This window comes from Talpa europaea (assembly GCF_964194135.1).
Source record: "Talpa europaea genome assembly, chromosome: 12".
NCBI classification, from domain to species: domain Eukaryota; kingdom Metazoa; phylum Chordata; class Mammalia; order Eulipotyphla; family Talpidae; genus Talpa; species Talpa europaea.
Window position 1 is genome coordinate 10,676,877 of NC_140079.1, and position 13,359 is coordinate 10,690,235.

A 13,359-nucleotide genomic window follows, 5' to 3' on the forward strand; every position below is an offset into this window, starting at 1 on the left:
AGAGACAATCCCTGGATCGCTGGGAGGCTTACAGGGGAAGAGCAAATTTGTACAATCATAACAATAATGCCCTGGAAAATGACTTTAGGTTCCTTGGAGTGAACGCCTACTCAATGTTGCCTTCAGTTGTCATTCACCAATCCGACTCCTCCAACCTCAGCTGCCTTCCCACCATTTCTGATTACAAGGATTTCCTCACCAGGGCACACAAGTGGCAGAGCAGTTATTGTGAAAGAACAGAGACCACAGTTCCATCGAAGAGGGGAAAAATAGAAGCACCGAAAACATGCTCCAGAGGCCAAAGTAAACAGGAAGGTTCTGAAGCTGCGATGGGTAATCTCTGCAGCTGCCATGCCCATTGGCATCTATGCCTCTGGGGCTGGCACTGACTCAGCCTCAACACCCCTCAGGTTCAAGGTGCCAAAGCCTGCGACTGAGGTTCACTCAGGAGAGGAACGCTCTTCCAAATACTGGACTCTTCTAAGAAATAAAAATGATGGAATAACACAGGTTCTGGGCCACTATATCAAAAAAGAAATTACCAATTCACTTAGACACTCAAGTTACCTTGAACTGCAGGCAAGCAAGTAGCTGAGCCCTGGCCAACGACTTTAACTTGTCAAGTCATGATAATTTATTAGCACAGCTAAGCCAATTCCAACTCCAAGGGTTCCACACCCTCCTTCCCCATCCATTAGAACCAAGGAATTGAAGTGTATCAGGCAGCTTTCCCTGTAAGAAAGGTGCTTAGCTAAAGTAGCAAACTGCCAGTTAGGTTAAGCACAGACTTCCTTGAAAGGACAGAATCTCACCTGTCCCATCAGCTACTTAGAAGGAATTTGCGGATCCTCCAGAATGAAAGGCTGAAAGTCGCCTCAGTGACTGCTATGTCAGCACCACTTTGCTACCTACTTCCCCAACAAAAGCCTGGAACAAAGGAGAATATTCCAGTCCTGCCTCTGAAAGGTTAACTATTTTACTTCTGGGAAATCATCTGAAAGACCCGTGGGTACAGATGAAGCGATACAAGGCTCTGAGGATCACCGGGAAGCTTAAGCAGAGGGCCTCAGCGGCGTACTGTCCTCTCTCCAAGCCACTGTCAGAGGGCAGCTGGAATGCTAAGTCCTGAAGTCAGACAAAAGGACCCTGGAGGGTGGCTTCCCAACTACTTCTTCACTAGAGAGCAAAGATACCACCAGGTGGGACCTCCCTGGTGGTGCAAGGGGTTAATTAAGCACCACACTATGAAGCAATCCCCAGCCTCTGCAGCAAGAGTTCGATCCCCGGCCAGGGTGCTACCCACATGGCAAAGCAGACCTCTCCTGTCTCGCCCACTGCTCCCCTCAGGAGTATGTTTCAGTCAGTCTGCCTGTTCTGCTCCCCACTCTGTCTCTGGTGAATCCTTTCATGTCCCCCCATCCCGCGTCTCTGGCCTGTACTCCAGCTTTTGTATGCATAAATAAATCTTTAAAAAAAATGAAAAGATACCAAGTGTGTGCTCCAAAGGCCCTCACCTGGCAGAGAAACAACTCCACCCACTTCAAAGCTCTTTCTTCACTGAATCCTTCCCATGTCCCTCAAACTCTGCCCTCAGCCTAAGCCCCAGAAGGCAGGTCTTTAACAACTCAGTTTATCTGTAAGACTTCCCCTGATTTTCTGGTGGGAATTCTCTTCCACAGATGTCTCTTCCTCTGGGAATTTGCACTTTACCTAGTAGTATAATTATACCTGGAGTTTGGCGACTGCATCTAATTCCCTCAGATGCAACTATTCCCTCCCCTCCCAGGAGGAGAAAGCACCTGAGGTTGTTCCCTCATCAGTCTCTATTGATTTTGCCAAGTCCAACTGGACCCAGCAGAGCAGCTGGCAAGATGGTCCCCACACACACAGAAATGGGGAAAGGTGCTAGTCTCCAGCACGCCAGCAAAACAACCAAGTAAAACACTTGACAGAACTTTCTCCTTCCAGACCCAGGCACTCAATCAGATGTGAGAAAGACGGGGAGTCAGTGGTGTCCCTCTGTGACAATCCTGTCAGGGGCAGGTCTACCTGCCCGGAAGGTGGGGCAGAAATCACAAAGGAGGGACAGCTCCGTGACAGCTGCAGAAGGTCCTGGGCTTCTAACCACTGGCACTTGGGACTGGTGGCCAGCACCTGCACCCCACTTCTGGCCCCATTCAGTCCAGGCACAAGGTTAATGACAAATGGTGTGAAGCTGCTCAATGAACGACTCTCTCTGGAAACTAAGTATGTACACCATGGAGATATAAAAATACACCTATAATCCTCAGTTTTCAGGTTCCTGGGAAGACAGCCACCCCAGTCAGCTGAGGGAGCCTGAAGATGAGTATGCAGACAGTGCACCTGGTGTCTCCAACGCTCTCTAGTGAGCAGCTTGAAGAATCAGCAAGGGTCAATTCAACCATCCGAGTCAGAGGGCTGGCCCTGCACCTCAGGGATCTAGGACAATCCTTCAGAGAACAAGACTGCCCAATGACCTAGACCCCATTCCCTAGGCAGCCCCTTCCCTAGGGGCACACCAACCCTGGGAAATCCCCATATTTTCAGCATATGCCCAGTCTTCATCCATGCCCGTTCTTCCCCTCATCTTTGGAGATAAACCAAAAAAATGTTCCCCCACCAAAATAAATAAATCACCCTCCCCCCCCCCCGAAAATTTATTAGTTCCACAGAAACAGACATTTGAGTACAGGCTTGGGTTTGGGGGTTAATCAAAAAGATGCATTATAGACCATGCAAAGATGTTTTCCTGGCCAAAGGGAGCAGAATACAGAATCCCCCTTCTTAGCTAGGAAGTACAATAGGAAGAGAATTAAAGCCTCCAACAGCAAGTGGGCCTGAGAGGAAAGTTCTGTTGCTTCCCATCACACAGAGGCACTGGCGGGTTTGGGCTTTGGGTGTCCTGGGGAAGAACTGGAAGACAGAGATTATGCTGCATTCAAAGTGTGTGTCTTGACCCACAAGTCACTCTGCAGCACTCCCAGCCAGCTCACCTACTTGGAGAGCTGATCCCCTTCTTTACTGTCTCCCCAGCCGCCTGAGGTCTGGGAGGAATGGACAGCAGCGGCTCTGGGACCCTTCCAGATTTGCATGAAAACATCACTGGGGGCTCAGTCTCAGACAGGTGCTAGCCATGCTTTCCTTCGGGAGCACTTGCCGACACTTATCAAGGAGCTAGACCAGCACTGTCCAGGGGAACTGTCAGCTATGACAGAAACGGTATCTCTGTGCTGCTCACTGACATGACAGGTAGCTCAGGAGTGATGATGACTAGGCACTGGTGCAAGTGGGATCCTGACTTTTTCATGGAGCTCACTGAGATTTAAGTAGTCACAGGTGCTGGCGACTGCGGAACTGGCCGGTGGGGTTGCGCGCTCTCTGGTGGGCGTGTTCATCAGTCCACTGAGCAGGAATGCCGCAGACCAAGAATACCACCATTTATTTCTAGTCCACTCCAGAAACGACAACTGCCCAGCCAGCCAGGGACCAGCACCTCACAAGGGGGACAGACAGGTTCGGGTCCCCATCTCTACTCTCCCTGGGGATGAACAGGGGGGAGCCACCTCTATGCCTTTGTGATTCCAACCTAGACTCTCTCAGGAACGGACTTCATTACAAGTGGACACTGAAGGCATAACATTTTAATTTTTTAACTCCATAGGGATTGGAGGCAATAAGCTTTGTCCACTCATGAGAAATGAATCCACCATGCAACAGGGCTCCACCACTGCCATTCAACTGCAGTGAGCTTCCTGGGCACACGAGGGAAAGGCAGCCACACCAAGCCAAAAGGGAAATCATGGAGAGAGGGTGCCAGGAGCACAAACCTCAGTGATCCTGTACCACCTCAGGCGACAGGCAGCTGGGATGAGCAGAGGGGAGTCTCATGCCCCCACCCCTGAAACCTCACAGGAACATAGCGCCTTACCAGACAGCCGCCTCAGTGGCGCCAGCAGCCAGGGACGCCCCAACCTGCCCTCGCTAACGGCGGAGATTTCAGCTGCCACCCCCACACCGCCTTTCCTGGCCTCATGCCCCTGGAAGCCAGGGGCAGCAGGGGTGGATGAAGAAATAAATGATCCCATGTTGCAGGGAGCATATGGTTCTATGTTCAGGGAGGGGAAGGGTCTGGGCCGTGAAGAGGATGCACCAGAGCTGGAGAACGGGAACCGGGGCCAGAAGGGCCTGTTCAACAGAGAATGCACTCTGGGCTTCCCAATCAAAGGACAAGGGGCCGTGGGTACAGTTTATGACTCTTTGGAGCCAGGCTCAGTGGAGACTCCAAAATATAGGGAAGGGGAAATGGAGTGCGAGGTAGGGGAGAGAATAGTCCAAAAGTCGCAACATCAGTATGGGGGATGTTGGCAGTGGGAGAGCCTGAAAGTAAGAGGAGGGGTTCTCTGAAGGGAGGCTGACTGAGGTTCAAACAAGCAGACTGAGGAGAGAAATCTAGATTGGGGGAGTATGTGGGAAAACACAAACCCCGGCCCCAGGGGGCAAAGAGGGCCCAAGCTCAGGGAAGTGAGGCATTTGGTGTCTGAAGGATCTGGGGTTTCCAGGCCAGAACAGAAACTGCCCTGGGCCTAACCTGAAAGAAAGGGGTCTAAAGGTGAGGGAACCCCTCAAGCGCTGGGGTCAGAGGGAGTGAACACAGCCTGAAGCCAGAGGGGACAAGGCAGCCTGGTGGGTGAAAGGAGTCTGCGGGAGCAAGCCCAGACTGAAAGAGGGGTGACGCTCAACACAGGCCTGGGTCCTTGTGGGCAAAGACCCAAACCCAGCAAGGATTTGAGCATGCAGGAAGAGGCAGGACTGGCGGGGGAGAGGGCTCGGGCCTGGAAGAGGATGAAGGGAAAGAAGGCTTAGGGTGGCCTCCAAGGAAGGAGGCTGCAGACCAAGTTCCCAGGGGTGCTGGGGAGCAGGAGGACTCAGGTACCAGCAAAGGCTTAAGGGAGAAGAGGCAGCAGGTTAGGGGCTCAGGAAGTTTGAGGGGACTCAGGGCTGAGGGCCCAGAGTGGGACGGAGACACAAACTGGCCCGGGGTTCAAAGCAGAAAGGGGCTACAAGCAGGATCTGAGACTCTGCGGGCTCCCTGGGGGTGTCTATGAGACCCTGGACAGAACTGGGGTCCCCTGGGATGTCCCGGGGTACTCTGGGCCGGAGTGAAGTCCCAAAGAGCATCCCAGAGGGGTCCGGGCGGCCTGCGGGGCCTCGGGGCTGGGCCGGAGTCCCGAGGAGCGTCCGGAGGGTTCTGGGGGAGACTGGGGTCACCGGGGGCGTCCCAGGAGGGTCTGGGCCAGGCCGGGGCCAGAAAAGAGTCTCCGGGAGGGGAAAGGGTCTGGCCCGGCCTGGGGCTCCAGGGGCGTCCCCGGGGGCTCCGGGCCGGACCGGGCCAGAGTCCCCAGGGGCGTGAGCGGCGCTCCGGCCGGGCCGGGGTCGCGGATGGGGGAGGGGCGCCCCCGCCCCACATAAAGGCCCGGGGAGCGGCGGGCGCGCACAAAGCGGGCGGGCGGGCGGGCGTCGAGTGGGGGCGGGGAGGCCGGGACCGAGGAGGCCGGGCGTGCGGGCGGGAGGGGGAGGGAGGGGGCCGGGCGGGCAGCGCGGGCTGCGCAGGGGCGGCGCGGCCGCTCCTCACCTGATTGTCCATGGCTGGCGCCCCGCCCCGCCCCCGGGCCCCGCGTCGCTCGCCGCCGCTGCCGCCGCTCAGCGCCGCCCCGCCGCCCTCATTGTCTGTCAGGCGCCGCCGCCGCCGCTCCCGGCCGCCCGCCCGCCCGCCAGTCCCGCGGAACCGGAAACCACCGCCAGCCCGGGTCGCGCACCGACCGCGGGCCCCCGCCGCCGACTCGGGCCCGCCGCCTCGACTGACAACCAGCTGGGCCAATCCGCGGCGCGGACGGCCGCCCGGGGGGCGTGACTTCCTGCCTGGCGGGGGCCTGGCGGACCCGGGCCGGAGGGACGAAGCCGGCGACCAATGGGAGGCCGGGACCGGAGGGGCGGGGGGAGGGAGGGAGGGAGGCGCGAGGCAGCGCCGCCGAGGGGAGTGCGAGGTGTGCGCCGCACGTGGAGGGGGGCGGGGGCGGGCGGGCGCGCCGTGGCCTGCAGGGGGCGCTGCCCCGCGGCCTGCGCACCCCCGGGCCAGAACTTCGGGGACGGGTTCGAGCCCCAGGCAGGGTTCCCGGAGCCACTTGTTTCCTTGGCACGTGCCGCTATGTGGTGGAATGAATCAGAGGTTCTGAAATCGCACGTTAATTTTGCGATCCTAGAGCTGCAGTGCGGCAAGCCTGGTCAACTCTTCTCTCCCCCTGAGCCTCACTTTGCACATCTGTAAAATGGGAACACTCACAGCCCATGGGAAGCTGATCATGCTTGCGGCAAAGAACCTTTAAACTGCAATTACTGTAAAAATGCGTTTTAGGAAGGCAGCCCCGACCCACACTCATCTGGGAAGTTATCCTTAATTGCTTTCTGAGCTATTGGAGGTTTTCAACATTGTATTCCTAGAGCTGCCACTAGGTCAGGTGTAACCCTTTGCACATCAAAAAGAATAATGGGGAAACACTCCCTGCTAGTGTCCATCAATAGATGAATGGCCGAACAAAATATAGTCCACCCACACAATAGAATATTACTCAGCATTTAAAGAGAAGGAAATTCTGACACATGCTACAACATGGATGAGCCTCGAGGCCATATTTAAATAAGCCAGACACAAAAGGACAAAATGCCATAAGAGCACTCGACTCCACAGAGACAGGGAGCAGAAGAGTGGGTGCCAGGGGCTGGAGCATGGGTGGAGAGCTAGTGCTTAATGCGGACAGAGTTTCAATTTGGAAAGATGAGAAAGTTCTGGAGACAGAGGGTGGGAATGGCTGCACAACTGTGTGAGTGTGCTTCCTGCCACTGAACTGTGCACCTAAAAATGGTTAAGGGGATAAACTTTGCATTATATATTTTTACCACAATAAAAAAATGAGCTAATTGATACTGTGAGCTTTTAAATATCTCTAGGTCCAGAATGACATTGATGCAACAACAAATCTTACTTGTCATCTTTGCAAGTGACAACTGTATCAACCCACTCATCACCATACCTCTACAGCATTGGACCCCAGTTGGTGCAGGAAAACTTTGTACAGGAAAACACCAGCCAATCATATAGAAAGGGTGGGTAAATCAATAGTTTGAAAGCTTTACTGAAATGACCACTTCATACAAGAATCATTATGAATGCTAAAACCATTAACTGATAAGTGGCTATGGGGCTGGATAGTCTTATAACTACCAAAGACTCCCCTAATGTTGTCTGCTAGATGCAAAGGGAAGAACTTTCCAGTGGGAAACTTCAAAATAGCAGCACAACTATAGGAGAAGCAGGGGGAATAAACTCCTGCTAGTGCTGGTGTGGAAAGACACACTAAAAAGTAAGTGTCTTGCACAGTAGCCTGACTTCCTCAAGTCAACAGCATGGAAGGGAAAAGAAAAACGGACTGACCAGGCTTACAAAAGATGGTATCATTTTCAATTGCAACGTGGGGTCCTTCATTGGATCTTGGGTTAGAAACAAATAGCTGAATCAACTGGGGAAATCTGAACATGAATTATATTGGATGTTATTTTAAAATGTATTTGGTTAGGTGTGATAATGGGATTATCAGTGCGTAGGAAAATGTCCTCATATTTAGAGATGCATCGGGTGAAATGCCACCCTGCTAATTTCAATACATTCATAAAAAATAGATGACACAAATATAGTAAATGTTAAGAATCGTTAAATCTAGATGATTGGTTATAGGAGCCCATCAAACTAGTGTTTTTATTTTTCTATATGTGTGGAATTTCTATAATAAAAAGTAAAACATTTTTTTAAATCATCCTCTGCCTAAAAGAGAACCACTGTATACTTTCTTCCAGGAGGTAAACAGAGAGCTGTCCATTTTCTCATGAATGGTGGCCAGGTCATAACCAACACCCATTTCACAAGAGCTCCAGAGTATGAATTCTGAGCTCATACATTCTCATTTCATCTTCATGATTCTAAGAGGTAGATGTTTTTGTCCCTACTTTATAGGCAAGAAAATAGGGCTCAGGGGGGCCTCCCCGTGGCGCAGCGGTTGAGCGCTGGGTTGCGAAGCTGCCCGCAGCCTCTGCAGCGCCGGTTCGATCCCCGGCTGCTCCCTGGCCACCAGAGGAGGGTCCCACATGGCGCGCAGACCTCTCCTGCCGCCCGCTGCTCCCCTCAGCAGTGTGCTTCGGTCCTTCTGCCTGCTCTGCTCCCCGCTCTGGCTCTGGTGAATTCTCTCACCCTCCCGCGCTTCTGACTGTACCCAGTGCTTGTATAAATAAATAAATAAATCTTAAAAAAAAAAAAAAGAAAATAGGGCTCAGGGGCAGTAAGTGAGCTGCTCAAAGTACATGTCTCCTGAATAAGGAAGACAGGAAAGACTTTGTGGTCATAGAGATGTTGGAGGTGAGGCTTGAATTGCATTGAAGGAGTGTTCTGATTTGTTTCAGAGAGATGCAGAATGTTTGGCCAATAAATTGGAAAGTAGGATTGTATAGGACTTTAATTGGGTTGTCAGCTGCTGCACAATCAATGATGCTAAGTGACTTAGAAGAAGAGCCTTCCTTTATTTTTTAAATGAGTCTACACTTGGGCTGGAGTCATCAGGGACAGCTTGTCTCTGCTTCTCAGGATATCAGCACCCAAGACTGGAGACCAGCAAACTAGTGCCAGTCATTGGTTATTCTCCACATGGGCTTCTCCATGGGATGACTTGAGCTCCTTACAGCATGGTGGCCAGGATCCAAGCGTGAGTGTCCGAAGACAATCAGGCAATAACTGCATTGCTTTAGATGAACTAGCCTTCAAAGTCACACGGGAGCACTCACACCATACTCAGAGTCCGCACACACCCAAGGGCAAGGAACACAGACTCTCATAAAGAAGCATAAAAGTCACGTGATGAGAAGAACATACAGACTGGAGATGTTGTCACAACCATTCTGGAAAATACAGTCTTCCAGTCATTAGCGCCAAAGTCTGAAATCCATATCCTGGGTAATTATAGATAGTAATTATAGATGATGATTACACTGTTTCTTGAATACACCATATAAAGATGTCCCACCTGGCTGCTACCTCTGCTTGGAGCCTCAGAGAGCTACTTGGTTCACCTGTTTACCTATTTGCTCAAATTACACCCTCTTGATAAGATCTATCTTGAGGGCCTCCCCTGGTAGCACAGCGGTTGAGCACTGGGCTGTGAAGCTGCCACCAGTGAGGGTCCCACATGGCACGCAGACCTCTCCTGCGCTCACCCTCCTGCGCTTCTGACTGTACCCAGTGCTTGTATAAATAAATAAATAAATCTTTAAAAAAAATCTATCGTGACCACCCCCATTTAATTTCACCTCCACCCTAGCTCCCCAACCCTCTAACTTTTCATTTTTCCACAGCACTTATGGCCTATTATATACATATTTACTTACTAAGTACATTTTCCTTCCCTGGTTTGAACAGAAGTGCCAAGAGCATCTACTTGTGTTCATTGTTGTGTCTCAAGTACAGTGCCTGGCATAAAGTAGGTGCTCAATAAATGCTTGTTGCACTAGATGGAATCATATTGAATTCCATAGAGAGAAGATTAGTGCCTTTTAATTATCCCTGTGGTCTTTCTAATTCCTTCAGTAAGAAAGCCTTGACTGGGTATTCACATGTCTTCAACTCCCCATGGGCATCCTCTAATCTCCCATGAGGACAAGAGATCAGACCCAGAGTTCAGAGTCAGGGACAAGTGGCCACTTATGGAGCAGGACTTCTCAACCCTACCTGGACACTGAGGAATTTGAAAAAAACCAACAGGCAAAAAAAGAAAAATGTCTGGGTCCCATCTCCAGGGGTTCGGGCTTTATTAATCTAGAGTAAAATAAAGCCAATTCCTCTCCTAACACCCCTTCTCTCTCTCTTTTTTAAATTCAGCTGGGGGGCCTCCCTGGTGGTGCAGCAGTTGAGTCTGGGCTGCTAAGCTGTCCGCAGCCTCCGCAGCACTGGTTTGATCCCCAGCCACCCAGTGAGGGTGCCACATGGCACGCAGGACTCTCCTGCTGCGCCCACTGCTCCCCTCAGCAGTGTATTTCATCAGTCTGCCTGTTCTGCTCCCTGCTCTGACTCTGGTGAATCTCTTACCCTACCACGCTTCTAACTGTACCCAGTGCTTGTATAAAGTAAATAAATAAATCTTAAAGAAATAAAAATAAAAATAGGGCCTCCCCGGTGGCGCGGCGGTTGAGCGCTGGGTTGCGAAGCTGCCCGCGCCTGAGGCGCCGGTTCGATCCCCAGCTGCTCCCCGGCCACTGGAGGAGGGTCCCACATGGCGCGCAGACCTCTCCTGCCGCCCGCTGCTCCCCTCAGCAGTGTACTTCGGTCCTTCTGCCTGTTCTGCTCCCCGCTCTGGCTCTGGTGAATTCTCTCACCCTCCCGTGCTTCTGACTGTGCCCAGTGCATGTATAAACAAACAAACAAATAAATAAATAAATAAATAAAGCATGCCTCTATTAAAAAAAAATAAAATAAAAAAATAAAATAAAAATAAAAAAATAAATTCAGCAGGGACTCTATAAAGTGCAGCTTGGGTTAAGAAATACTATGTTGCAGTTCATAACACTTCTTGTTGCTACTGTATCTAATCAAATGGTTATTTTTATCTATGACAAATGACTTCTTAAAGTGACACAATGTCTTCTGTTTGAAATTTATCAGGGTGTTCAAAGGGAATAGATTTAAAGAAAAACAAATAGCAATTTGAGCTTTCGCAGAAGGCCTCATTGATACTTGTTATCCTGATGTTACAGACAGTGAAAGTGAAACAGACTAGAGAGAGCTAGCTAGAAAGTAACATTTTGGATAAGGGGAGACTACTTGTCTGTGACTGAACAGCTACTACATAAGGTCTTTATCGCCCTCCAGTGGTAGAGTTTATTTGCACCCAAAAGGAAGACATAGCTTTTTCCCCGTAGGTGTCTTTTTTAATCCTGTTTCTGGCCTCCAGGATGTTGCCTGTATCTACCCATCCTTTTTTCTTTTTTGACAGTCACCAATGTACTCAGCACAGTTTCCTGCAAGTCACAGATATTCACGGTGGTGTTCATACCGAATACCACCAGCTCTATATTGACTATGACTCCCAGTGGCAGCAGGGACCTATCTCAGATGAACTTGAACTCAGAGCAGACCTGGAATGCCACCTTGAATGACATCTGACTCATCCCACAGACAATAGGAAGCCATAGATGTTTTCAGAGAAGACTAAGAATATGTGCAATGAGGCATTTCTCCAGGGAAGGCCAGTACACTGGACAGTTGCAATTTTCTCTCTCTTAGTGTCCCCCCATGCCCATTTTTTTTTTCTTTTTGGTTACAATCCTTAAGCTGCAGGCCCCACCCAGGGTCGATGTGATCCTAGAGCCTGTAGGGCATTTTATTACACATTTTTTTAATGGCAGCCCCTTTCAGGAGAATGTCAACTCATGACAGAGCATGTGGTTGAAGGGAAGACTTTGGAACCCACTAGCTCCTCTTCCCCCCTGTCACACCTGTAGTCAGAATGGGTTCAGTCCTACTGCTGACTCACTGGTGCAAGAAACTTCAAGGAAAGACAGAGTTGGTTCAAGTCCAGGCTGTGTGACCTTGGACAAGTCATGTTCCCTCTCTGAGTCAATCTATTAATATGAGAATACGCTTGCCTATCTGGAGAGTCATGTGAGGGGTGTTTGGGTCAACGATGCGGTATGGCATATGTCACATAGTAGCCACCCAGCACATATGAGTGGCCTTTCTTCTCTTTCCATTTCCCCATCTCTCAAGCAGGCCAGATGGACTTGCTTCCAGTCCATTTTGAGTGATGTTCTCCAGGCCCTTGATAACATTCCAGACACACATCTTTTGCAGAAAATGTCAAGTGCATGGATACTAAAACTCATTCAGGTTAAAAACATTTTATTATATCCTCTCCTTCATTAAGCTGTACAACAGCTTGCTTTTTATATCTCCAGCTGACTCCCACCCCAGGGGCTTCACACCTTCCCCCTGCCCAGAATGTTCTTGCCTGGCTTTTGGTATGACTGGCTTCCTCTTGTCACTGAGGGTTCAGCTTGAAAGTGCATTTCCTGCTGATCATCCATTTGGAAGGACTGTTCCCCCTCCCCACAGTTCTCTAGACTATCATTAAGCTTTAATTTTTTATTTTTTGTAGCACTCTCTGTGTCTGGCAATGTCTCCTTTCTGAGACTTTTGTTTATCTAACATGTGTATCCTCACTAAGGTGGGGATTTTGCTTGCTTTTGTATCCCCAGTGGCTACTGTTATACATATAACAAGAAGTGAGTATGTATTTGTTGAAGAGGCCAGAAACAGGATTGAATGAGTGAGTGAATGAATAGGAAAATAGGTAAATGGAAGGAGTATTGAATGCTTTGGATGGATCCATGAATAGACAAATGGATGGCTAAATATGCATGGATGAATAAATGGATGGATGGATAAAGGAGAGATGAACAAATAGTTGGATAAATAAATGGATAGAAGGAAAATGGATGATGGATGAATAATGGATATATGATTCCATGGATGAATAAATGGATGGATGGATGATGGTTCAATGAAAAGTTCAATGGGTGGATGGAAATATTAATGAATAAATGGATAGATAAAAAAGATAATAGGTAAAGAGAATAAACAAATGCATGAATGAATAAATCAATGGATGATTAAAGAATAGACAAATGAATGGTTCAGTTGGAGGTCAGCAGAGGATTGGGTAGGTGGCTGGGTGGATCATGGATGAATGGATGGGTAGTGAATGGATAAATTAATGGATGGATAAATTGGAGAATCAGCAGATAGATGGATGTTTGCCAGACTCCATGATAAGCATTTTATGTGCATCATCTTGTTTTCTCCACACATAAATCCCATGAAGGAAGAAAAATTTCCATTTTACAGATAAGCTTAAGCTTCAGAGGTAGGAAAAAATCACTTCCCCAAGATTACACAATTACAAAATGGTAGAGCAGTGTTCAAACTTAGGTCTGCCTAACTCCCAACCCTGTGCTCTTAATCACCACCATCCTTGACTTCTCTCCTCACTTTGAGAGCCTACACTGGCCACCTCAGCTTCCCTCCTGAGGCCCATGACCCAGTGCCCAATGACCCAGTGCAGGCTTCCACGTTGCCCCCACAAATCAGTGGGGCAGCCTCACAAGTCAGGGGAGGGGCATGGGTGAGCATGTGCGAGGGTCTGCACACATGTGTGAGTGCAGAATGAGATGCTGGAAAACATGTCC